General features: G+C 30.2%; 1 protein-coding gene across 1 annotated transcript in view; it reads left to right on the top strand.

Moving 5' to 3' along the window:
• The window catches only part of LOC129965860 (bone morphogenetic protein 3-like), a 49,874-nt gene that overhangs the window by 6,373 nt on the left and 17,336 nt on the right, over nucleotides 1–26,165 (top strand). The gene's annotated exons all lie outside the window — the stretch shown is intronic.

The following is a 26,165-nucleotide window of genomic DNA, read 5'->3' as shown; positions in this document are numbered from 1 at the left end:
CCACGAAAGCACGCGGATTTAAACCACAATACTGAATGACCGGACCGCCGCAACAGCAACACTGGTGGGAGCTGTGGTTGAGTCCTAAAGGTCATCACCGGCAACGGTAAAACCCTCCCCGAAGGAAGTAAGTCCCGTCATCGATGGGAGGAGTTAGATCCCCCTATTTATTTGTGTACCCTACTGGGTGGCGAGATCCAAGCACCATGCCGGAAGCATCTCATCCTCATTGCGAGGTGCCCCCCCCCAGGGGTTCGAGAAAGGAGTATATTGAACGTGCACTGCTGATAACCTGCTTATTAGCTATCGCGTGATCCATAATGACAGTTGCGACTTCTCCAACTTGTTCCTGATTGATAATTTTACGTTCTTGGCCTGGTTGCACACCGAGAATTCCTATTGTTTCAAATCTTTCAACCATTCTTCATAAGTTAGTTATGGTCATCGGCCGTCTACGTAACTGTTTTAACCGCCGGTATTCACGAAGAGCAGCACTGGTATTTTCATCCCGCCGATAAAAAAGGTTGACTGATAAGGCGCGTTCACGAAAAGACAACGCAATCGACGGGAGAATTCTTGCAGAATGACATAAATTCCTACAACCCTTTCTTTTATCTTCAGTGTCATGTCAGAAAGTACCCTATAAACAAATTCATAATAAAATTTTCGATCGCAGCGCCAGAATTTCTCCTATTTTTAAGTGCTAATTTTTTTTCTTGATAAATTGAAACCGCATACTTTAATGTGTATGGTGGCCAAATGTTGTTATACTTCGTCCAGTACATAACAAGCTACAGGGCTCCGAGCACCTCCTGTTATTTCTTCATCACTCAGTATATTGCTAAGGAATTTGGTCTCTTTAAATGCTTTTCACAACTGTCATAACGTATGGCAAACAAAATGTGGGAAGTGTTGTTAAAAGTATGACGCCTTTAAGAATCAGCGGAAATAGTATCACTGAAACTTTCTCATAAACTCTCTAATAAAAGAGTTATTCTCCTTTTTCGGCATAAAGTTGTGGACCTTGGGTAAGGTCGCGAATGCCTTGATTGGCAATGGCAGTTAATAGATACAAGATATTGATCTCAGACGTGAATTTAACACTTTTACTAAATTTATAGTGTGATCCTGATAATATTTTTGCCGTTTGATTGCTGGTATGCTGTAAATGGTACAGAAAATAAAATTTTTATTTTAAATGCATTTTTTTCCTACTGATTAAATGTGAAATTTGACGCAAAACAGCAGTTGTGATTACAAAAATCATTTACCAAATTTCATGCATTTAAATCATTGCATTTTCGAGTTATTGCATTTACATACTTGTGAAAGTACAAATTGATTAAAAATCAACTTCTTGGTGGATTTGGCTCCAACTTTGATAAGTACCTGCACTTCAGACTTTAGATGTTCAATCTGTGCAACAAATTTTATCCTCCTGATGTTTTCATTTTGTAGTGATCATGTTGACAATCGGACAGACAGAACTGAATGGCCTTGGTCCGAAATTTGATAGAAATCTAAAGCTTCGGTTTAAAAATCATATACCGTCAAGCTCAAAACGTTTTTGAGTTATTTTGTCACGGGGTATGGGCAAAATTCCAAAAATGCATTTTTTGAATTCGGGGAAGTCTAAACATGGAAATGCCTCAAAATCTCGAGTTCGAATTTTTTGACGATTTGTTGTAGTTTCTCTATACTTAGAGTACGAGAAAGTAAAAATATGCATTGCCTTATCAAATGCAAACGAATTTCTTGCAATCGTAGGATCTCAAGAAAAATTGGGCTTCATATTTGGGAGGAAGGAGACTGTACACCCACAGACCTGTTGTGCAGTATCCATCATGGCACCACTAGTCTGCAATGGTGCAATGAGTGAGCATCACATTCGGATAAAACAGGTCTGGACTTGCGTGCCATTCTCAGGTGAGAGTAAGTTCAGTATGCCATCGGATTATAGACGCCAACAGATCGGGTATGAAGTTGTAGTTAATTATAGACCGAAAAATATCATAGAAAGAAAGTGCAGTACCACTACATTATTAGTGGCCTCGTGGTTCTACACCGCATCTACATTAGAAGCGACGGACCGAAAATACATCGATGACATTCTATTGCTTGATGTTCGTCTTTTCTGTGATTGAAAATTTGCTTTCGTGGATAACATATCAAGTTATCGGACGTTCTCTAGATAGCGATTAAAGATTTTTTAGATAGCGAAGATATTCACCATCTCGTGTGGTGATCATTCTCTCCTCAACAAAATCGAACTGAAAATGTTTGAGAAGCTTTGAATGGCGATTTTCTGATCTAAAAAGAACCTTCTCATTCGTGTACAACAAAGAAGTGGGATTAATTGCACCAACAGCTAAGTAAAGCATGGCATGAAGTAGGAAGAATTGTTTCACCCTCTACAGTGAGCATATTTCGTATAGATACTTTTCTAAAATGTATCACCTGATGTTCATAAGAATTTTTTTCCGTTTCTACATCTACAGCATTAAATGAATCTTCTTCCCTTTTTAGATGATTCAAAGTGTTGTATATCTAGAATAGTAAGTGATCTTTGTTCGAACAATTTGACAATAACAACTGCTTGGCCTTAGTCCAACTCTATATTATTTTACACAACTATATGTATACAAGGTGAATTTAACTTAATCTATCAAAAGAAAGAGAGAGATAGGACAGTTCACATGGATCATAAATCACAATCTGTCCTATCTCTAACCGTCTTAAGTTATGGCGAATAAAGTGATTGTGCTACTAATTGGAAAATCGTCTTCAATTAAAAGAAGTTGCTGAAAGATCTGCACTTAAAATAAGCACATATTTTGAAACAGCATAATAAATCCTATACTCACATTATTTTCATCAGGATACCTGGATTTGCCTAGATACGAACGCCGAAACCTTGGCGAAATATAAAATCGAATTCACGTCAAAATTTCTAATATTGAATACGTTCGATGTTCGACAAAAAGGAAAATCCGCGAGAAGTCGTTGTTCCTGCTTTAAATTTCCTGTCCATATTAAACCTACTGTTTTAGTAATTAATTAAAGTTAACTCAAATAAAAAACAAAGTATTATTAGTAAGTTTATAAGCACAAAGAAAACAAACCGACACACGCATTCAAATCGAAAATTCAGATCGGTGGATTTGCTTATATTCATAGTCCTTTTATTTACAGAATTTCTGGTGAATGTCCATTTCTAAGACTGCTGTCGATTTCAGTACAAAGAAAATACTAAATTTGTCCTGAAATAGATCTCTCATATAATTTATATATAGCTTATTAGAAAGTCAGTGGAATAAGCAAGTTTTAGGTTGTAGTTAGAATAATATTTACATCATTCGACATTAAAGATTTTGCATTCCGCCTAGACTTGGACACTTGTAGCTGAGCTTTAATTCAAGATATCCTCATGAAAATAATGTCATCGTACAGGACTTTTCCCGCTCTTTCAAAATATATGCTTTTTTACGTATACGTCTCTTAGAAACTCTTTAAATTAGGACTTTTCCGGTCCTTTTTGGTTGTAAAAATATCAAAAAGCTTTTAGATTTAAACATTTGTGTTTATCGAATAAGACTAGACAAAATGTCATTGAATTTCGATTATGTGAGGAATATGCACGACCTACATTTACAATGAGGATTAAGACAGAAGGGCAGTTAAGGGTTTGATAAGAAATTCATAAAAACTAAAATGATTTAGAACTCACTCCATTTCACAGAAAGTTAATAATGATTTGTAGCTTTCTCCCCTCGTTTCATCTATAAGATATCGCTTTTTTATAAGATATTAATATTCACATTTTTAAAACTCACTCAGTTTTAGTCTCACTAGGGTAGACCTTTTTTTGTACTTAAAACGTTTGTGTCCCAAGAATATTTTACTAAATATGAATCATAGGAGTGAACTATATATAACAATATAAAATTCATTATTCATTAGAACATTTATTGATTATCTGCATAAAATATAAATCTTTACTTTATTTAGATTATTTTTTTACTATTAGATGTGTATGTCTAATACTAACTGTTTAGAAATTAAGTCTTGGGATTCGATTCGAATGGACATCTTGTATATATATATATATATATAAAACATGTTTGTATTTAATATGGAATTATTGAATTAATAATATATATATAACATGTTTGTATTTAATAAGGAATTATTGAATTAATAATATAGAATTTCAAAACTTTACAGAAACCTTTTGCTTTTTGGTCTTGTCTTCTTCTTTCATATTTCCTTCATTTTTTTTTCAGACAAATACTGAAAAATATATTTTTCTAGGTTTCACTTGTAGTAAGAATTTATTTTATTACTTAATTTGAACATTTTTCTTATATTAAGGTTACTACTATTTAGATGAATATTGTACCATTTCAAGTATATATTTTGAAAATTCCGGGAGAGATGTGCCGGTGGAGGGTATATATATCTGACTGAACGCTCTAAAATAAATCATAACGGCTCAATTATATTGAGTCGGTGAACTGTGCTAGCCAAGATAATGCTTCATTTCATTCTCGTGTTCATCAAACAACGATTGGGCAGGTCTCGCTGCAAGACTAGAAGCATTATCATCTTGAAAAATTCAATCTCCTGCAGGAAACAAAGTTTGCATCATAGGATGAATGTGGTGTGGTAAAACTTCTCTATACTTCTACCCAGTGATCCTTCCTTTCAGGATTACGATTGCGCCAGCAGAAAACCACGACATGGCTGCCCATATCAGGACACATCCAGTTCCATGCCTGACAGTTCGAAGGAGACAATCACGATCATGCTCTTGCGCAGGTGTCCTCCAAACGTGTACTCATCCTTTTGTGGCGAATAGTGTGAAAGATGGTTCATCTGATCATATAACTGTCATCCACTTATCACTTGACCAGGTTTTGTGGTTATGATTCCACTTGGAGCGAACATCTGTGACAATTGGCTAGGGAATAGCTGCTCTGTCGTAAATGTTCAATTTATGAAGGTGCCTCCTATCTGTCATTATTGACACTGGTCAAATCAAATGTTGATTGAGCTCTGCCATTGTTTTTTTTTTTTTTAGATATTACAATCCGTTTCAATACTCGTTGGTCTCTTTCATTTAGCTTCTCCTTCCATTCACTATTTTGTATTGCTGGGCTTGTGTTGCCCCACAATGTGTAGTACACTGTCATAATTTAATACACTATACTTCTAGCTAATCTTTTACCCCCCCCCCCCTCCTCCCAAGCTCGGATGTTTCAATCACAGTTGTTTTAGTTAGTTGGGCTCCTACAATTTGGTCTCTCTGAAAGTTTGTAAGGTTTGAAATTTTAGGCTTTTGATAAAAACCCAAGACGTATTCATCTTCATTAATACTACCTCAAACCACCATTATATATAAATTTTATATTAAAAAAACTGGTAGCGGGATATTAGAATAATATTTTCATGTTAGCGAATCGCATTTTAAAATGTCACTTTTATTCACTGGTGTTTCCATTATTTTTATAACAACCTGTATTAGCAATGAATTTTAATCTATCAAGAATACGATAACAAAATCTCATTCGTCTAGCTTGAAATATCATCATTGTTTGAAAACGTGTTACTTTTCTTCCGTAATTAACCTATCAAGGGTATACTGTTCTTTTTTTATGGTCTATGTCGTGATCTAAGATCGCTAGTTTTCGTAGTAAAATCTTTAAATGAGAAATATCTTAAACAGTAAATAAAATCATATTCGAATAACAACAGAATGGAATAGAATTTAATAAAATAAATAAATTTTGAACTAAACGATAAATAAAAATTCTCTTTATTGTCATCTATTGAGATACAGTTTTGATTACATTATTAAATTTCACAAGTAATAGTAACAAGGTTCTTCTATTTCTCTTGCTAAAGTGCTGATGGTAGGAAAAAAGATTGCTGTTTGCTCCGATGACCTATATGCCTTGATTAATTTGGGATGGAATTCTTATCGCATAATTTATTTTATTTAATCAACTTTATTTCTTGTAGTAAATACAAACTCCGGTATATTAAAGTTTCTCATGGAGCTGGATTTTACATTCTGTACTTTTCTTAGTATAATTTGTCTTAAAGCAATGTAAAAATGATCATTTCGATCAATCTACTAATGTTTAACTCGAAAATATCAATTCTTAGTGTGATAGCTCTATTCCAGGAAAATGCATTTTTCCGGGTATGTATTCGTATGAGATAAAAGAAATGAATAAAGTAAGAAAATTTTCTCAATGACGTTTTAAAAATACGTAAATTATACAGATCAACAGGTATTATGATGGCGGGAATTTTTTAAAACTAATTTTATGTATATTTCTTCTGTTGAAAGCAAATATCATTTAAATTTTTGCATATTAGTTCTAGTTTGCAAAATGCGATAGTAGTGTTATTTAAATTAACACATTAAATAGTGTTTAGCGTATATTAAATTATAGTATCAAATATAAATTATAACGTATAGCGTAAAGGTACTTTTCCTTATAAGTTAAGTAAATCATTTAAATTAAATGAAAAACACAGAAATGCTCCTATAAAACTATAATAATTTAATTAAAAATTTCTAATGCGAAAATTTAAGCAAGTACTAAAGAAAAAGATATTCTACCCTCCCAGAAAGCTTCTTTTATTTCACCTTTACAAAAAATTTCCATTTTCGAAGTTTTTAGCAGATTTCTACAATAAATCTAGGCTTGTATGGGTCCTCAATTTTCTTTATGTCCTCGTGAAATCGTTCATTTTTTTTCCCTACTTGTATTGCCAAAATTTTTAGAACTAAGCAACATGCTTAGATTACGGACATTAAATAATAAAAAAGAACTTCCTTGAATAAATTTTGTAAAGAATTTTAATTAATTGAGAAAAAAAAAACGTACAGAATTCCTGTGAATCAAAAAATAGCTGAATTAAAGTTTAGTCTAGTTATTTTAACGTTCCGTTTGAAAGCAACACTAGGGCTATTTTGGGACAGATCTCATCATTTCGAACCGCGATCAGATGATGAGAGCACCTGAGCTAGCACGCCCCTCTCCAAACTGCCACATCACGCCAGCAGGAGGACGTTAGGTTCTGACGGATCTAACGTGCACCAGACCCACTAACACGACGTTTCTTCAGGGGAATTGGGTTTCGAACCTGAAATCCTCCGGTTCTGAAGACGAGGCCTTATCACCAGGCCACCGTTACCCAGCAGAATTAAAAGGCAGAAATAAGAATAATCAAATAAAAATAAAAGGGACATATATTTTGTTCAACCCCTAAGGCTATATTTCTTTCAGGACTTTCGTCTACGCAATTTTTTTGTTGATTTCAGCAGCAATTTGCCATTATATAAACATATTACATGCTATTTGTTCTCCATTGTTTTTAGGACCAGCTGAAAATTATTTATCTCCATTCGTTTATAATCATTCACTTTTAGCAAAACTGTCTGAATGGTTGTGAGAATAATGAATAAGTTTAAACTACAGCAAAGGTTTCTGAACCTTTGAAGCTTGTTGTTAAGGAAATTAAATTTTTTCTTTGTTTTGTGGTTGACCAACATTTTTTTAATAATAAAGGAAAAAAGAGATCCACAATTTTCCTTCTCTCTGATTCATGGATCCATACATGAGTATCATTTATGAGCTATCTAATTTGGTCACCAAAAAAATTGCAGATTTAAATTTTTTATTCCTATTCTTGGTATTTTTTTGCACTATATATCCAAAGCAAAAATTGGGGCTGCAGTGTCCTGGTGGTAAGGTCTCGGCTTCGACACCGGATGATTTAAGGCTCGAGATCTGATTCCACCGAATAACCGTCGTGTAAGCGGGATTGGAGCACGCTAAATCCATCGGGGTCAAACATCCTCTCGCTGGTGTGGTGTGAAAGTTTGGAGAGGGAATGCCGGCTCAGGTGTCGTCCTCTTCATCTGGCCATAATTCAGAATTACGAAGTCCGTCCCAAAATAACCGTAACGTTGCTTTAAAACGGGACTTTAATATACTAAACTAAACTAAAGAACTATTCAGATCAATAGTTTCTATGAAGCTATTCGTTTAATGCCGGCTTTGTATGCACCAGAGAAAATCGCACTCCACTTTATCTCCTTAAGGGTTTACAAATGGCATTTCTTTCTCCAGCAACTATGTTTTCTCTAGTTGTTCAATTTTCTTCACCTTATCCAATATCCATATGGTTCTGTTGTCTCACGGGCGAAAAAACGTAATGGTAGCTCATCTTGCCTTTTTGTCAAATAAAGGGATAATTAATCGTTTTAAATTCACAAAAATCACCCAGTGATTTTTTGTAAGTCCAGTCTTTTCTATGACCAAAGCTGCGGTGTCATATTATTTTTTAAATTTATCATACACATTTTTTAATGAAGATAAATACTGAAATTCGCCCTTTCTTTCTTTTTTTTCTTCTTTTCTCATTTTTCTGTTTGAGAAATGATTTTGTTTTTAAAGTTTTAAATATTTTACAATTCAATTACATTAATTCTCAAAAAGTAGAACTAATGTAAAAAAAAAAAAAAATGTTTTCATATTTGAAATCAGCACACAAGATATAATCAAAACAAATTAAAAAAATTCAGCTATCTAACAATAAAATATTCCAATTTTTTCCAAAAGTCCAATTTTTTAAAGTTAGCTATTGAATGATATATATATATATATATATATATATATATATATATATATATATATATATATATATATTAATTTAGAAATAAATTTTCCATTTGTATAAGTCTAGAAATTCCTAAAAAAAAGTCATCAAATTCGGTTTTACCTTATTGCGTATGAAAATAGCATTAAAATGAATCGGAACGACGAATGAAATGAAATGGATGAAAATATATTTTTTTCTTTCAAAATATACCTGTCTTTAGTAGGATGCTTGTTAGCCGAAATTATCGCAAAAGAAAAATTTTAATATAATTTGTTTGTTCCTAATTCTTTCCCCAATAATTTTTAAGTGTCAAATATTGATAGACATTAACTCATAATATTTCAGAAGTCTTGATTGTTTTGTTAATTATACTATGCATATAATTTCTATGCATTGTGCTTATTATATCCATTTAGTTCAGTTACATTTAAAGCAACACGAGGGCTATTTCGGGACTGACCTCGTAATTTTAGACCGTGGCCAGATGACAAGGACGATACCTGAGGTGACACCCCTTCTCCAAACTTCCACTCCATACCAGCGGAAGGATGTTTGGCCCCGACGGATTTAACGTGCACCAGGCCAGGTTGCACGACATTTCTTCGGTGAAATCGGGTTTCGAACCTGAAACTCTAAAGCGCCGAAGCTGAGACCTTACCACTAGGCCTTCGCGGCTTACAGCCGCTTGCCATTTAATCAAAAATTTGAGCTTTAATCTGAAAGACTAATGGTAAACAACAAACTCAATGACTAGTTGAAAGGACTCATGCTCATAAAAATATAACGTTAATTTGTGAAACTACTCACCATCGGAGCTTTTGTATACAATTGAATATTTTTCGTAATTTTCGTAACATTTAAATAGAGTTTCTATTTATTGATTAAACAAAAAAAAAATAAATAAATAAATAAATAAATAAAATAAAAAAAATCGTGCACTTGTGTATTTTTATAGGGCACACATGCATTGTACCCACACCTTTATTATTAGATTCAAATTAATTTTATTAATTTAAAATTTATTTATATTTCTTTCTTGCTTTACGAATACAATTCGTCGAAAGTTTGCTTATGAAATAGTCTGCATTATTGTGAAGTAGATCATTACTTTAGATAAAAAAAACAACAACTATATATGGATATAACAATGTGGAAAGGGTTCTTTTATTATGGTACTTAAAATTTTCAATGCTCTTGAATTTCAAAAACAGAAAAAGGATTCATTTTTATAAAAATTACTGGAAAGACTATCAGCGGACGGCGATGGGTTGCTTGAACGTCAGAATTTCAGAAGAATCGGGTTTCGAATACCGATTTGACATTGAGCTTTCCTACCAGAGTCCAATGGTAACCGTAATTATGCATGTATTCTAATACATAACTGGTTTTTGTCTTTCCAGCTATGATTTCACATCTTTTGTCTTATCGTTAGTTATACAATGAACTTCAAAATTTAATTAGTGCGGTCATTTAGTAAAACTAACTAAAATCAATTGTTTTTTTGAAAATGCTATCGAAATAACAATTAAATGCAAATAACAATTAAAAATGAATAAAAATGAGAATAACATCTAGATTAAATTCAAGCTGATATTTGTAAAGATTTAATAAAATTATTAAAAATAGTTTTTAAAACTTCATTTTGGTACATTAAAAAGAAGATGATTTTTATTTTAAATATCGTCTAGTTTTTAGTATTAGTTTATTATTTATTATCATAGCTTTATGAAATTTTAACTTAATTTTTTCTCTCTGTGCCACCAGATTGGGTTACTCGTGTGAAATCAAAAATAGAATAATAATCGATTAACTGATGATTAAATTACGAAGCTATTAAAATAATATAATTTCATTCAATAATATTTAAAAATTAAAAATTTGAAATTTTTCAAAAATTTGAAAATTTTAATCCTTTTAAAAAGGGATTAAGCGAAACATGGGTTACACAAATTCCATTGTTTATTAATATCAAACGATTCAAGCTAAATAAAAATATATAAAAATTGTTCATTAAAGAAGATTATAAAGATTTCGAAATGTATATTGAAGTATCAAAATGTATTTAAATTATCCAAAACTGCTAAAAATTGATTTTCCCTTTTTAGAAACAGAAAAAAATGATCTAATAACCGAATATATAAAAATAAAGACGTTTTTAAAAGCATTTAAAGAAAGATTTATTATTTAAATAGATTCGATTTATAGATAGATTTTATTCCGTTCTTTGAAAAATAGCGCTAATTTAGACGACATGCCCCTCAGTTTTAAATCACGTATATGTTAATTTGAATAAAAATGCCTTCATTTAAAACTAATGATCATATTTTGAAAAGCATAAAATATATTGTGAAAACTGTAATAACGCTTCCATTCTTTTGTCTGCAGATGAATCCAATAGTTCAATTAAAGTTGAATAATGAGCAGATTTCAACTCCTGACATGTATTCGTTACAGCTCCCGATGGTGTGTGTTTCAATACATGACACGCCGCTGCATAATTTTCCAATCCGATTAACGTTATATTTCCATTTGAAATGGTTTAGGCACTAATTACTACCCACTTGCAATTCAAGTTGCTATTATTCCGGCCTCGGAATCGATGACGCAGAAGTGTTTGCCCTAAAATTAGAGGCCTATTGGATTATTTCATTACCGCACGCCTGGCCTGCCGTTTGATTCAGGCAAATCAGCATCTATTCAATGTTTCCCTCTTGCTGATCGCGTTTGTTTGGAGCTGGGAAGGTTTGAATTCGCAAGTGGAAATGCCTTCATTCTGAATTGAAATAATATATGCTACTGAGTTTTTCAGGAAACGTTTCATGTTGTTCTAATTGCGAAATTTATATGTTATTGACATAATGAGCGCAACTTGATTACCTCTGGTTTTATCTATGGATAGTAGATATATATGATATTAATGGTTCGCAGGTAGCATTGACAGACTTAATTGAACATTAAATATCTCCCTTAATTTTCAAGTTGCGTAAAATTATAACAGAAAAATTTAAGTAGCTTATAAGTAAAGGAAAATTGGGAGTATCTCAAAAGCATCTCTTCAAATTAAAATCAGACGATTTGAATTTATTACCAAACAGAATTGAAATTAAGATGCGTTACGAATAATTACGAATAACTGGAAATTATTGAAATAAATGCATTTATCTCTAGAAAAGATGTGCTCATTATTTGTTGTTTTGTATAAACGCAAAGTAAATACAGCAAAAATTTTGATGGAAATTTTTAAAGGAAAAAAAGTGCAATTTAAAAGAAATATGCAGAATTTTTCAAAAAGGTTGAAACGCGCTTTAACTTTTTACCTAATGGATATAAGCAGGTACTGTAAAATGCAAAAATGCTCAGAAAATAAAATAAAAGGATCAAAAATCTTTGTACGAAATAACTGTACAATTAATTTACAAAAAAGAAAATAGTTGCACTTTAAAATTTTTTTATAAGATACCCTTAGTCAAATTTGGTCAATACACATTTTTTCCTTTTCCTACACTTTTTGGTTTTTATGTATCCGAAATTTAAGTTTTAAGACTATTTATTAGTTCTCATTATTTTTCATTTTTAAAATGATTTTCCATTAATATTGAAATAATTCATCTTTTTTAAATTTCTAGAGTAATTGATGATGATGTCGCGTCCTCGTTGCCACGGAAAGAGGGGTGCAGTAGCTTCTGAGGGTAAAGACCTCTGAGCACCCGAGGGCAGAAGTCTGACTTTTAGCTCAAATGAAGATGACACACATGCATTCGCTTGCACAACCCCTTTTTATAGAGGGGGGGGGGGCTCATTCACACACCTCACAGATAGAACACAGGGGAAGAACAACCATGCCTGAACCAGGACCCCAACCCGGGACGCCCAGATCACCAGTCTAGAATAATTATTTAAATTTTATTGGTCATGTTTCAATAAGTAATTTATTTAATTAAATTTTTTTACATAATCGTGTATATTAATGTGTTAGTCAAAGTTATTGCAGTTAGACTTAAAAGAAAGAAGCGCACGAAAGGTTTAAGAGAGGAAGAAAAGGTTAAGAAAGGAAAAAGTTAAGGAGGAAGCGAAGAAAGGTTTAAAAAATCATCTGCAGAAATTTCCAATCTAATTGGAAATCCAAACATGGGATTGATTAATGAAGAGACAAACAAAATTTGTTAGACTATGATTTTTCTCTTTCATATTATTGTATATCCGAAAAGATAATACATAATTTTTCATTGAAGAAATTTAAAATGGGAAAGAAGTTTAAAAGGACAAAGACACTCCCAGAATAAATGATGCTCGCGCATTTATTAAGGACCGTTGAACGTACATTTACCATGATATTGTGATGTCACATGAGTTATCTCTATTCAAAGTTCGATTTTTAATGTTTAAGGCAAAACCATTCTTTAAAGAAGAAGTAAGAATCTAAATTACTCATTTTTATTTTTAAATTTACTTATTTCCGTCTATAATATTCCAACGAAAAAACACATTTTTTTAAAGTATAAAAATGAAAAAAAAAAAAAAAACTATTTAAAATTATCTATAGAGCTTTCAGTACGTATTTGAGATCTTACGGACCATGAAAAAATCCTATGAAATTTGTCGGTGTTTAGCAATCTTCAGATATTTGGATTTTATTTAGATATTCTTTGACTTTATAAATGTTTGAAAGAGAAGACAGAGAAAACAGAACCCGCAAAAGCTATTACTGGATTAATTTGAATATCCCCCCCCCCCATTTGATACAGACGATCAAAGTAACTTTCTTGATACAAAGCATGCGAAAGTTAAATGACAAATTCCTCATTTCCTCGTTTATAAAATTACTTTTTTTGTCAGAAAAATTTATTAAATTCTAAATCTTATTTATATTGTTTAGATCAATTATCTATGGTTTGGTAGTTGAAATCATCAAGGACTGATCACTACTAGGACTAGAAAATGCAGATTCCATTCTCAAAGGAAAACAAAAAGATCCCATTAGCATAAAAAAAAATGTCAATTTAAAATTATCTCTACAGATTTCAGTAAACATATGAAAAAATAACGCACAGCAAAGAAATCTCGTTAATATAAGAAAAAAAAATATTTTATTTGTTTCGGTGAATTCTATTTATGTAACTCATTTTCCGTGATATTTTTATTGATATTATTAGAAATAAAATAAAAGCCAAAAATAAATCTACTAAAGTTATGCATAATATAAAAAAATAATACTCGATTCAGTGAAGGAAGTTTCTGTTTAATATTACACATACACGGAAGTCCATCATTATCGACAAATTTATGATAAGATGTATTGAGAGCATTCCCATTAGAAAGCTTATCAAATTTTAAATACTTCGATACGAGAACTTCTTTAAGAACATATCTGAGATATAATGATCTGACGAGTACCTTTTAAAGCTCAAATAATCATGCAAAAAAAAAAAAAAAAAAAATAATAATGCAGTAGTAAGAATCTAAGTAAAAAAATAGTTCTTGAAGTTTTGATTCCTTAAATTTATCATTTGATTAAGTAGCTTGGAAAAGAAGGAGCTTAAAACTTTCTAAAAACCATTTAGATCAAAAGTTTTCTTAATTACATATCAAACTTTTAGAAATAAAAAAATAAATCTTAATATATATAAATTACGTGTCACGTTGTTTGTCCGCGATGGACTCCTAAACTGCATAACCGATTTTAATCAAATTTGCACACCGTGTGCAGTTTGATCTAACTTAAAAGATAGGATAGCCCTTTTTTTTGAATTTTTAATTAGAATTTTAATTATTAATTAAAAACTAACTTTCCCGCCAAAAAAATCTTTTCATTTTCCCCACCGCCAAATTAGTACGGCTTCAGTTTTTTTCCCCAACAGTCATGAGGCTAGGCTTAAGATTTTTCGGCTGATTATTTGAAACGATTCTATTTATTTTCTTAATGTTTCATGCATTTAAAATTAAACATTGTTAATGAATCGATCTTTCAGATTCATTCTTAAGTACTTTTGAATTAAAATAAAACAGAATAAAGAAAATTAAAAATTTCTAATCTGCATAGCGTTACCCCAACTGGTGTAGAAAAACTCACGCATTTGCGTTACCGTAACTACCGTAACGCATGCGCATTGTGTTCTGATTGTTGACATGACAACCATTATCAACGGATGATTTAAATTATTTTTAGGTTAGTTGCATGTTTTTGTAATTAAATTGTATTTATGTTAGTTATATATTTTTTGTATACGCTTATAGTTTTAAGTACATCGTTTTTTTTAGTTTTTTCTAACCTGTTTTCAACCCATTATTTTAAACGATTCATTTTATTTTCTTAGTGTTTGTTAGTGTTAGACATTGTTAATTAATCGTTCTGGTCATAATGAATCTGAGAATATTTTGTTGACAAATTCTTGAAATATTACATAAATTAGGAAAGATATTCTTTAGCGCCCATAAAGTTTAAACGCTCAGTGACTGTTTTCAGTAATCATATTACAAAAAATTACTTTGTTTCAGTAAAAAATATTATTATATTAATTGCAGATTAATCCTTTACACTTTAATTTATAGTATAAATTCTACGAGAACTAACATAAAATTACAGAGATACATATTACGTTATGACTGAAGGCGTTTATAATATTATGAGAGAATTATATGACTATCAAAATTTGAAGTTTTAAAATATTTTGATGAAGAAGCTATTAAAATAGGAATTGCATAAAATATTTAATTATTAAAATTTTAACGAACATTAAGATTGGCGAAACGGCTGGTCGCCAAAGGCGGCTAGTAAAATATAAAATGTTTTCTCTTATTTTACATGAATTTGTTTTATATGATCTTACATTAAAAGGTATTTAATAATAATTAATCTCATATGCGTAGTGCACTTAAGCTCCTATTATCTGGTATTTTACCATGATGATATTTTCAGTTATTCTGCACATAAAAATCGCGGCAGGCATTTAATAATGTAAATCTGTAATAATTGCTCATTGTATATGGGATGATTGCGAATTGGTCAGATAAAATAAATCGTGCTTCAAAGGCACCAGTAAAGAGTGTCATTTGTACATATTTATAGCGTAATTCTGCATGTTCATTAACTTTTCGTAGGCATCATGTGAACAAAACAAAAATACTCGTAAAATACTTTCCTTGATGTTCCTAATTGACTTGCTTCCTATGTAATTTGCATTTTGTTTCACCTTTGAAACATTTTTTTTTATCTGGAAAACTAAATAATTACCTAAATTGCAGAAAATATCATAGAAAAAAAATTAAAATAATATTAGAATTGCTAGAACATAGTATATAAAAAATGAGTAATAATGATAATAAAACGTGAGTAATAATATATAAGTAACTAGTTAAAGATAAACAGTACAAGATAGATTCGTTGTTTCTCAGAGTTTAAGGTAATTCAAAAAGTACTTAAAAAATTCGGCAACTAAAATATTGTGATGCTATTAATATTTTTAATTTGATATAGAGGCTTCAATGGTCTAGAATTTGTGCAATGACTCTATTTTGCTGATGATAAAAATTGCTAACTAAGCCACAGGACACGGGAAGCTATCTAAGCTAGAAAATGCTCTTCATTTATCATGCTTTAACATTATTTACATTATTTTAATAAAAAATAGCAAGTATTGAATATCTATTAAAAATACAATGTTCCAATTCGAATCAGTTCAGATTAATTACTAAAACTCTAAAATATATTTCAATCCTAACTAAGATGTACTGTTGTTCTAACAACCAATAAGAAAAGCGCGTACTGTTAAGTTTAATATTTTTATTACGAAAAGATAGTCAGAATGGTGACATAAAATAAATGACATCAATTTTTTTGGTTATTATTTATTTCATCTCCTTTGAAGTAATATTCCCCAATTGCAAAGTACAACTGCTGGCTTTTTTAAAAATCATCATGTCATGTTGTTATTTTTTTAAAGCATCAAGACGAAAAGTCGCTTTGTGAAAGACTCCTTCGGTATTCGGTTTTCATTTATCAAATTGATTGACGCAAAACAGGGACTACGAGGGACCATAAGAAAAAAAAATCACAGGGTACCATGGCAGGTGAATACGAAGATTGTAGATCTATATATGTTAATGTTAAATATTTGTTTTAGAAATTCATTACTAACAATTGCACTGCTAGAAAGCGTATTATCATGATACAGAATCCATGAATTTTCATGCCACATTTCAGGCCGTTTTCGGCAAATTGCTTCATGCAAATGTCGCAAAATATTAAAATAAAAATCTTTATTGACTATCTGACCTTTTGATAAAAATTTAAAATGCACAACATCACGACAATCAAAGAAAGAAGTCAACATAACCTTGATTTTTCGAGTGATTTTGTCGTGACCTTTTCTGTTTTGCTTTGCTTTTAAAGAGCCATTCTTTTAATTGTCGAGTTGTTTCTGTATAAAAACAAATTTTATCATCGAAAATAAAAGGTTTTAGAAAGGAATCGGCTGAATAAAATACCACTCGAACCATGTGAGGTCTTTGTTATTTTTTGAACAAATTTAAAGTTCCTGGAATAACTCGAGAAGTGATGCTTTTCAACTCTAAAAGAACTTTTAAAATTTCTTGACAAGATCCGAAGGATATAGAAACTTGTTCAATAATGTCTCTTATTATCAAACGGCGATCACCAAGCACTAATTTTCTAACTTTATCGATATTTTGATTATTAATTGAAATGGATGATTTATCAGATCGTGGATCATCTTTGGTAGATTCTTTGCCACCTTTTATTTTATACCGTTGACGTTGTTATTTTTGATAAAAAAAACATCTTTAAAACTTTTTCATAACATTTCAGATGCTATTGTAACAGAAATATCATTTCGGAAACAAAATGTAATGCATTATCCTTAACAATATTTGACGACAACCGAAAATTCTCATCTTATTAAAAACCAAATTTTTTTCAGATGATAAAATAAAATAGTGGATAGCTGGAACAGTCAGAAACTGATTTTAATAAGGAAATGTGCCATATGTGTGACTTAAAACAGAATTCATTGAAAGTGACGTTTGCCTTCGAACTAATCCGAAAGACTTTTGATGTGAGGCATTAAGCAATCGAGCAGAAATAATCAATTATTAATTCAATTTATCTGATAATTCGATACATGAATTATTTTTTCTAACATTACCAGTAATATTTTAGAAAAATAAAATCAGTTGGAAATGCAGAGAAATGTCAGAAGCTCATTGTTATTCATGGTTAATCCAACTCTTTTAAGCAGAATTATTCAAAATAATTGTACCTATTGTAAATGGCTATAATATCCTAGTAAGAACAATGGTGAGAAAAATATTTGCCTTATTCAATTGTCCTTGGCTACAAATACATCATACAAATGATAGTCAATTACTTTACCATTCTAGCTGAACATCTTCTCCAAGTTCGTTGATAGAGTTTGCTACAAATTCCAATGAAATAAAAACATAATAAGTAATTTCAGATAATTTAGATAGTTTCATACAGAAAATGTAATGGCGCAATCGAACAAGCATCAAAGGCTGGGAGTTTATTTCATAGAGTATAGCGTTATATACACTATTATATAGATTTTAAACTTGAAACCAAGAAAAACCACTTAGGATAATTATTACGTGCTTTCTCCTTTCCCCCAAAAGTTCTTACATCTCTTCTGTATTGTTCTAAATTTTTTCTACTGCTGTTTATAAAAAAAGTTATATTGTCTTTTAACAGACACAATTATTGAAGACTAAAATAATTGTTGAGTCCTTTGAAAAACAAAACGCAGATGTTTTACAAACAACATTTAGTAACGGTAGCTTCTTGAATTTTTATTTAGTTTATTAAAACTCATTCATATATAAAAGGGGTTTTTTTTTTTTTTTTTTTTTTTTGCTTTCATTTTTATTCTGTTGAGTAAAAAAAACAGGCAGAATCATACTTTTAAACAACAATATATTTAAAATAAAAAAAAAATTCTCTATCATATAATAAAATAATCTTAACTAGTGTATAAAAGTTTATTGAAATTTGAATCCTTATTCAGTGTAAATGGAGTTAGTGAGAACTTTCTCAATGTTCCTGTGTTGATGAAACTTTTAATTATATTTTGCTAATGAATAGCTTAAAAATTCACAAATATCGAAAATTAAAAATAGAAATTCTATACTTGATTATTATTTTTCTTTTTTTATCACTTTAATGTTTAAGTTGTTACAATCAGTGCATTTGATGCATTTATGACGTCCCAGCCAAGATCTCTTAAAAACAAATTTTTTCCTAATAACTTCTCTTGGGTCTGAGTTCCTTCCATCCCATTCTTCTCAACACGAAAAGGGACACTGAAGGTCCACTTTGTCCATCCGTTGACCCTGTTTATCCGCTGGAAGTCTCTCGGTCGTTCGTCATCCGTTCCATCAGCATCAACAGCAGATCCCCCTGCTCCTGACAGCTCATAACTTTCCTCGACTGACCCGGGGTGCGGGACACGCCCACGACCCACCAAACAATGAAAGAAGATCTCCGTAAATAAATACGGATTTGCTCGGAGCCCAGAGACAAAAATTGTATTCGTCGGAGGAATTCTCTGCCACTAATCACTGAGTGGAAAGGCATTCGTCTTGTCTAACAAATTGGACGTTTTTCTTGTTTTGGCTCGTCGAATATTTATTCAAATATTGGATTTGTATCATATTTTTCTTTTGATTTCGTGAATATAAAATCTTTTATCACTTGCCAACGGCTACGGTGCAATCAATAGATGGTAGAGGATGTCTACGAAATGAATGAATCAAGTAATGTAACACTTTCAAGCGAGTCAAGCATTGGGGAGATCACTAAGCGAATACTTGGGAGAAAGTAGAAACAGCAATTGATTTTTAATTAATTTGATGTGACATTTTCCGTAGATCAAAAATATACATAAAATTTAATTTAATATCTTTTATTACTTTCAATGTTGAATTATATCAATTGTTGTTCTGAAATTAGGTTTTATTGATCGATTTAATCAAACTTTTAACTGATAAGATAAGTAATTAAAAAAAATGTATATTTTTCCGTGGAAGAAACTATCAATCCATAAATAAACAATGTGCAAAAACACCTATATAATTTTTCTGAATATATATAATAATAAAATATACATTGTATTTAGAGAGCGCCAATGCTGCTACAACTAAAACACAAATGAACTTAACCAAATTAGAAATAAATATTAAGTTAATAATCAAAGAATCAAAAAGAAAGATTAACTGAATCCGGCCCGAAGACTTTTTCAAGGGTCACCCTCAGGCAAGGATTCAAACCAGGGATTTTTTCTGTGAGGGGTCTGACTTTCGTCCAACAAACAGACCCCTCGTGACCCGAAAATCCCAGAAAATTGAGGTTTTAGAGATAAATTAGTATCACAAGATTAAAACAAGTAAAAACACTAGTAAAAAAACAAACCAAATAAGACCACAGCAAATCAAACCACAAAATACATGAAAAAAGAACCAAAAAAGTAATATAAACACAAGGCAAAATACTTACAAAATGAAAGTACAAATCTGAAGAAAACTACTTGATGTTAAAACGTGCTATTGTAGATGTATTTCGTTGAACTAAACTAAGATTTAATTTTTCCACGTTTACAGCTATATCCGCCTCCCACGTTTCGTCATAATGTATCGTCATCAAACTTGAAGCGCCATCTATTGAAATAGAACTCAAAGCTAACCAACCGGAGGAAGTCAGAAATTAAACAGACCCTCTCTTATCAAAACTTCTAAATTGCAAAAGTTTTTGGGAAATTCGTTAATAGTTAAATTTTTAATGAGATTGTTTGTTGCTAAGATATAAGAGCTTTTATTATTGCAAATTTTTTTAATTCTGTTAAATTGTGAAAATATCAAATTTTTGAAAATTTTAGAGTTTAAATTAGAATGGTAGTTACTAAGTTTAATTATTTTAAAGTTAAATTCATCCCTTTTATCATAAATACCTATCAAAGTTTTTCCATTAACAATTTCTATATTTAAATCTAAATAATTAGCTTTAAGTTGATTTTCGTTTGTTTGAGTTAAAACTAATTCTTTTGGGTAACAATTAATAATATCATTAGGATTATCCACATTTAACAAAATTAAGTCATCAATATATCTCCAGCCTATTATTAAGTTAAGTTTAATTATTTCTTTTTCATAATAATGTAGGAAAATATTGGCTAACGCACTTGAAAAAGCTGTTCCCATTGGAATTCCTTTTTCTTGTTTATAAAAATTTATTCCGTTAAAAACATAGTTTTCTTTAATATTAAATTTACATAACTCTAACCAATTAGTTTTTGTAATAATATCTCTATTTAAATATTCTTCATATATATTAGTACAGACATCTATTAACTTTTCATGAGGTAGATTAGTGTATAAATTTTCAAAATCATAAGTATTAAGCTTATTAATATTGTTATCTTTTAGAAAGTCCAAAATATCTTTGTTACTATTGATAATAAAATTATCTTCCTCTTTAATTTTGTTTAGGACAATTTTTAAGTATTTGAAGAAATGTTTTCCCGTATAGTAATTGTAACTGCCTGTGCTACAAGTCACGAATCTAAAATTTATTGGTTTTTTATGAAATTTTATTGTTGGGAAGAGGTAAGGGTAGTTTAAAGAGCAAGTTTTTATTTTAATTTTTTTAGCGAAAGCTAGCATCCTTTTATCCAATTCTTTTTTCCCGGTGTTAATTAATTTGTAAGTTGAATTAGAGTTATATTCATTAGTTAGAAGTTTTTTATAATAATATTTACAAATTAAACCGAAATTATTTGTCGATTTATCTATTACTGTAATAACAAACCTCTCTTTTAAATTTTTTATTTCTTTTTTCAAAGCTTTGTTGAAATAAATTCCTCGTTCTTTAGTTCTAACGTTGTCTGCATTAAATTTTGTTTTAATGTCTTCTAAAATCCTTACTTTCCATTCTCTGAAACCTTCTGGAGGCCAATGGTATTTCCTAGATAATTTGGAAATAAAAATATCCGTATCTTGTCCGATAGAAATTAAGATTTTTTTAATGTTAACTTTTTCTCTTAATCTAAATTTCGTGCCCCTTTCCATTAAATCTCTTAAAGAGTTAGAATCTATAATTTTTAAATTCCCTGTTATAATATGTCCTTTGTCAGCATCTATATAATCTTTATAAAAATCTTTATTACAATTACAGTCTGTCTTGTCTATCTTATTTAAATTTTTGCTATAGTAATTATAGTTACAGATTCTTTTTCTTAAAGTTGCTGAATAACTAAATGCTATTGAAGCTATTGCATTATCCTTTAAAGGAAAAAATTCTTTATTGTTGTGCATAACTTTAGGCAATTTTAGGTTTTCGAAGCAAATATCCAAAAATCTCACTACACAGTATTCTTTAATTAAATTACTTTTAGTTTTAAATAGTAAATCGTTTTTTCCTATATTAAGTTTGAATTTGATAAGATCTAGAATTATGAATTTAGTGAATGAATTTTCAAACTTTAAATCTTCAAATTTGTTATTAATAAACCATCTAAAAAAATCCCTCAATTTTCTGGGATTTTCGGGTCACGAGGGGTCAGTTTGTTGGACGAAAGTCAGACCCCTCACAGAAAAAATCCCTGGTTTGAATCCTTGCCTGAGGGTGACCCTTGAAAAAGTCTTCGGGCCGGATTCAGTTAATCTTTCTTTTTGATTCTTTGATTATTAACTTAATATTTATTTCTAATTTGGTTTTTCCGTGGAAGTTATTAATATTTTCATTTTTGAAATATATTTTAATTAAGTATGGCAATAAATACACTTTAACTAATATTTACGTACTTTAGTTTTTGATTTGGAAACTCATTGGTACTGTGAAAGGAAACATTTTTAAAGGATGCTTCGAGTATGTCGAAAAATATAAATTTCCAAGTAAATCGCAAATGGATTGGATATTTCATTTCGGTCTATTAAAGCCGGAGGAAATTTCACACTTTATGTAGATTTCCGTACACACAAAAATTTTAGGTTATTTTGAATTTTTTACTTTTTATATTAAAAAAATCTTCGATATAAAAATCTTTGATTTGAAATAGTCACGTATTGCATTTATATCTTAAAATCCGATCTAATATATTGCATTGACTCAATTAGACAGTTTATTTTCTTAAAAACGCAATTTTGACAAATTTCAATGACCTAACAAGTCAAAAATCACCTAAATTTCAATGACCTAACAACAAGTGACCATACAAAATGAAGAGGAGATGTAGCAATACAAATTTTTTTTACAGTTTATGAAATCTAAAAATTGATAAAAAATACTAGCTATGTGTAAAGATTATGTGTACATGCAGAGGGAAAATGTTGTCCCGTGTAACAAAATGCAATTCTATAGAGAATAAAAATGTGATTAAAGGCACCAAATAGAGATAGAAAATGCCAGCTTTAATTATGAGTAACTACTTAAAAATAAAAATGAACATTGGACAATATATAATCTATATAAATTAAAATGAAATACTTTCATTCACTCGTTATCTCATCAGAAAATTTAAAAAACCTAAGGGATTAAAAAAATTGAAATTTGTCTTGCTTACTTTTATGTTGTAGCTTCCTTTTTAAGTTGTAAGTACTCTTTAAAAAACAATTTTTCAAAGTTTCAGTTATAACTTTAATTCATTAAAACTTTTTCTAAATTTTAGGTTTATTAGCAACAATTTAGAAGTATTGCATCAGAATTATTCTTTTACCATCTCAAAATTTAAAAATTTTTCTTTTTGACAACTTTAATTTCATTTCCATATGACAAATTTCCATATGATTAATTTTTGAAAATATTTTCAAACAATTTATAAGAATATTTACTATTGTAATAAAATTCAAATCAATTTTAATGTTTTTCTAACTACATTTTTATCCTCTGTGGACATATCCTCGCTCAGTATTGAATGACACTACGGTTAAGACTTCATGGCTGGCAACATCTGAACAGTAGTTGAAAATACTACGGAGTTGGCTAGGAGCAGTATCGTGTTCTTTGACCTGACTGCATTGCCTTTACATCCGAAGTGATTGCTAAGAAAATTTAATCTAAATAAATTCGATTAGATAAGAAATAAGATATTAGAATAAATTAGCAAGCATATGTTTCATGATAATTTATTGGCAACAGCGAAATAGTTTCTTTGGTTAGTTGGGTACTTGATTATAGTTTTCAAGCGAAGAAAATTTTTGTAGTCTATCCACGTCGACATATTTTTGTTCTTTCTTATTATTCGATTTGAAGCACAACATTTTTTTGTCCCTATTCCATTTTCAAATGTTATTTTCTGATGATAATTTTTTTTGATGAAAAGAAAGTTTTTTTAAATGTAATCTCAATGGCATATACATATGGTTTAAACACTATTAAACATTTTTCGATTCACATATTATCTAACGGAATTGTTTTTAAATTCAAATTTTGGATTAGATTACAGATATTTAAGCTGGCATAAAAGAATAAAAAGAAGTCAAGTACAAGAAACCAAAAAAGCAGCAGGGGTTAAATGCATATGATGAGGGGGTGTCAACAGGTAATGCACATGAGTTTGTGAATTACTTATTAATAATAAAAAATAATAATAAATGCAATGCATCGTATATGATACGGAAATGAAAATATTAGCCATTTTACTACTTTTCGACATAACTGCCATTCATGTTAATACATTTGCTCAAGCGCTGGATCAATTTGAAAATCCTGGTCTCGTAAGACGCCATCAGCCCACTCGACGTCGTTCAAAGTTTTTTAATTGATGGATAATTTTTTATGGATCTAAATAGATGAAAATTTTAGCTTATTAAATATATAGCAATATGGTGGGATATCCAAAACTTGCCACCGAATTCTTGCAATTTGACACGAATGTTGGATATTATTATTTCTAACAGTTTTTTTTTTTTGCACATAAAAAATAGTAGATGCACTGGCCCAATGTCGGATTATTAAATAGGCAAAGTAGGCAGTTGTCTATAGACTAGACAGTTTTAGAGGAACTCTCGATCCCTCTGAATTTATACATTTAGTTTTGTTTGCGATATATTCAAAATTATTTAATTTTGTGCTTTCATGTAGCCATAAAGGCCGTGTAATTGAATTTATCCAAATTAAAATAAAATATTATTTAAGTTTTGGAATTAATTATCATTTGCAAATTTTATATTACTTAATAATTCTAAAAATATGGTACTTTATGATTAAAAAAATGTCTGCCTTGTAATTAAATATGATTTAGAATGGGTAATTTTTTTTCCCACTTTCTTATTGCCTTATTTAAAATTACCTTTAAATTTTCATGCATATTTTTTTATACCCAATGTACTGAAAACAACTATTTCGAAACTGACCCGAGATTAAATGGTTCGCTATTTCAATATGTAAAAATTTGTTATTTAAAACTATTTATATAAAGATTAAATTTAGATCAATAAATAAAATTTGGTTTTGGAAATCGGGGAGGAGAAAAGAGCTGCATCGTCTTAATTTGACCTTGAAATGGCCCTCTTATCTCAAAACATTCCGATAGAAATCTGAAAGTGGGAAGGGGGGGGGGGGAAGGGTATCTACTGGAAAATGATTTTCGTTTTTCAATCTTACGTTAGAGGAAACCCACGTCCCAATAGAGACTATTTGTTAAATTGGTTACACTTAGCCTTACCACTTTAATAAAAACTAGTGTCTTTCCAGGCAGGACATATTCGAAGTACCCAAAATGATAAAACTGTATTCGTAAGAAAAAAAAAAAAAACGACCTCATTATGACGTCTTTCTTGTTTCAAACCTACATGAGTCTAAGAAACAAATTTTTTCTTTGCATCATGCCTTGAATTTCTTTTTATCTTAGTACAATAACTTAAAAAAGATTTGAATTAGAACAAATGGAGTTTAATTTGTGATCTACATTGCTTTTTTTAAAATTTTCGTCAAATTTCGAAACAAATCGATTCATAGGAAATCTGCCTGGTTGAATGCTTAAGTAGAATTGATCCCTAAAACTGCAAAATGTGACTAGATAAATAAATAAAAATTAGTTCACAGATTAAACATATAAGATGATATTTTCAAACTTTAGTTAATTAAATTCTTCGGAAATAAAAGAGGGTATTAGTACAAGTCGTTAACTTAAAGCATCCCTGATTATGAATCGTCAACATTCATTTTAGCTCAAGCTTTCATCAGATGATACTCTATACATAATGTATCATTTTGCAGCTTTTTTGATAACATATAGCATATAATACTCTTTCATAGACACGCCTTTATGTACTGAATTATTATGCCTGGTGTTCCTTACAGTGATTTTAAACGAGATTCCCCAGTGGCGAATTGACTATTCATCAATAAAGTTTTTCCATTTTTGTTTAGAAAGATTCAATTTGTTTGATCACAAAAAGATGGGTTATAAAAAAGATCCATTTATTTAATCTTTTTACTTAACCTAATTTTTGATTAAAGT

This window comes from Argiope bruennichi, chromosome 1 (assembly GCF_947563725.1).
Source record: "Argiope bruennichi chromosome 1, qqArgBrue1.1, whole genome shotgun sequence".
Taxonomy (NCBI): Eukaryota; Metazoa; Arthropoda; class Arachnida; order Araneae; family Araneidae; genus Argiope; species Argiope bruennichi.
Note: the sequence above shows the minus strand (reverse complement) of the source record. Positions and strands in the feature narration are given on the sequence as shown.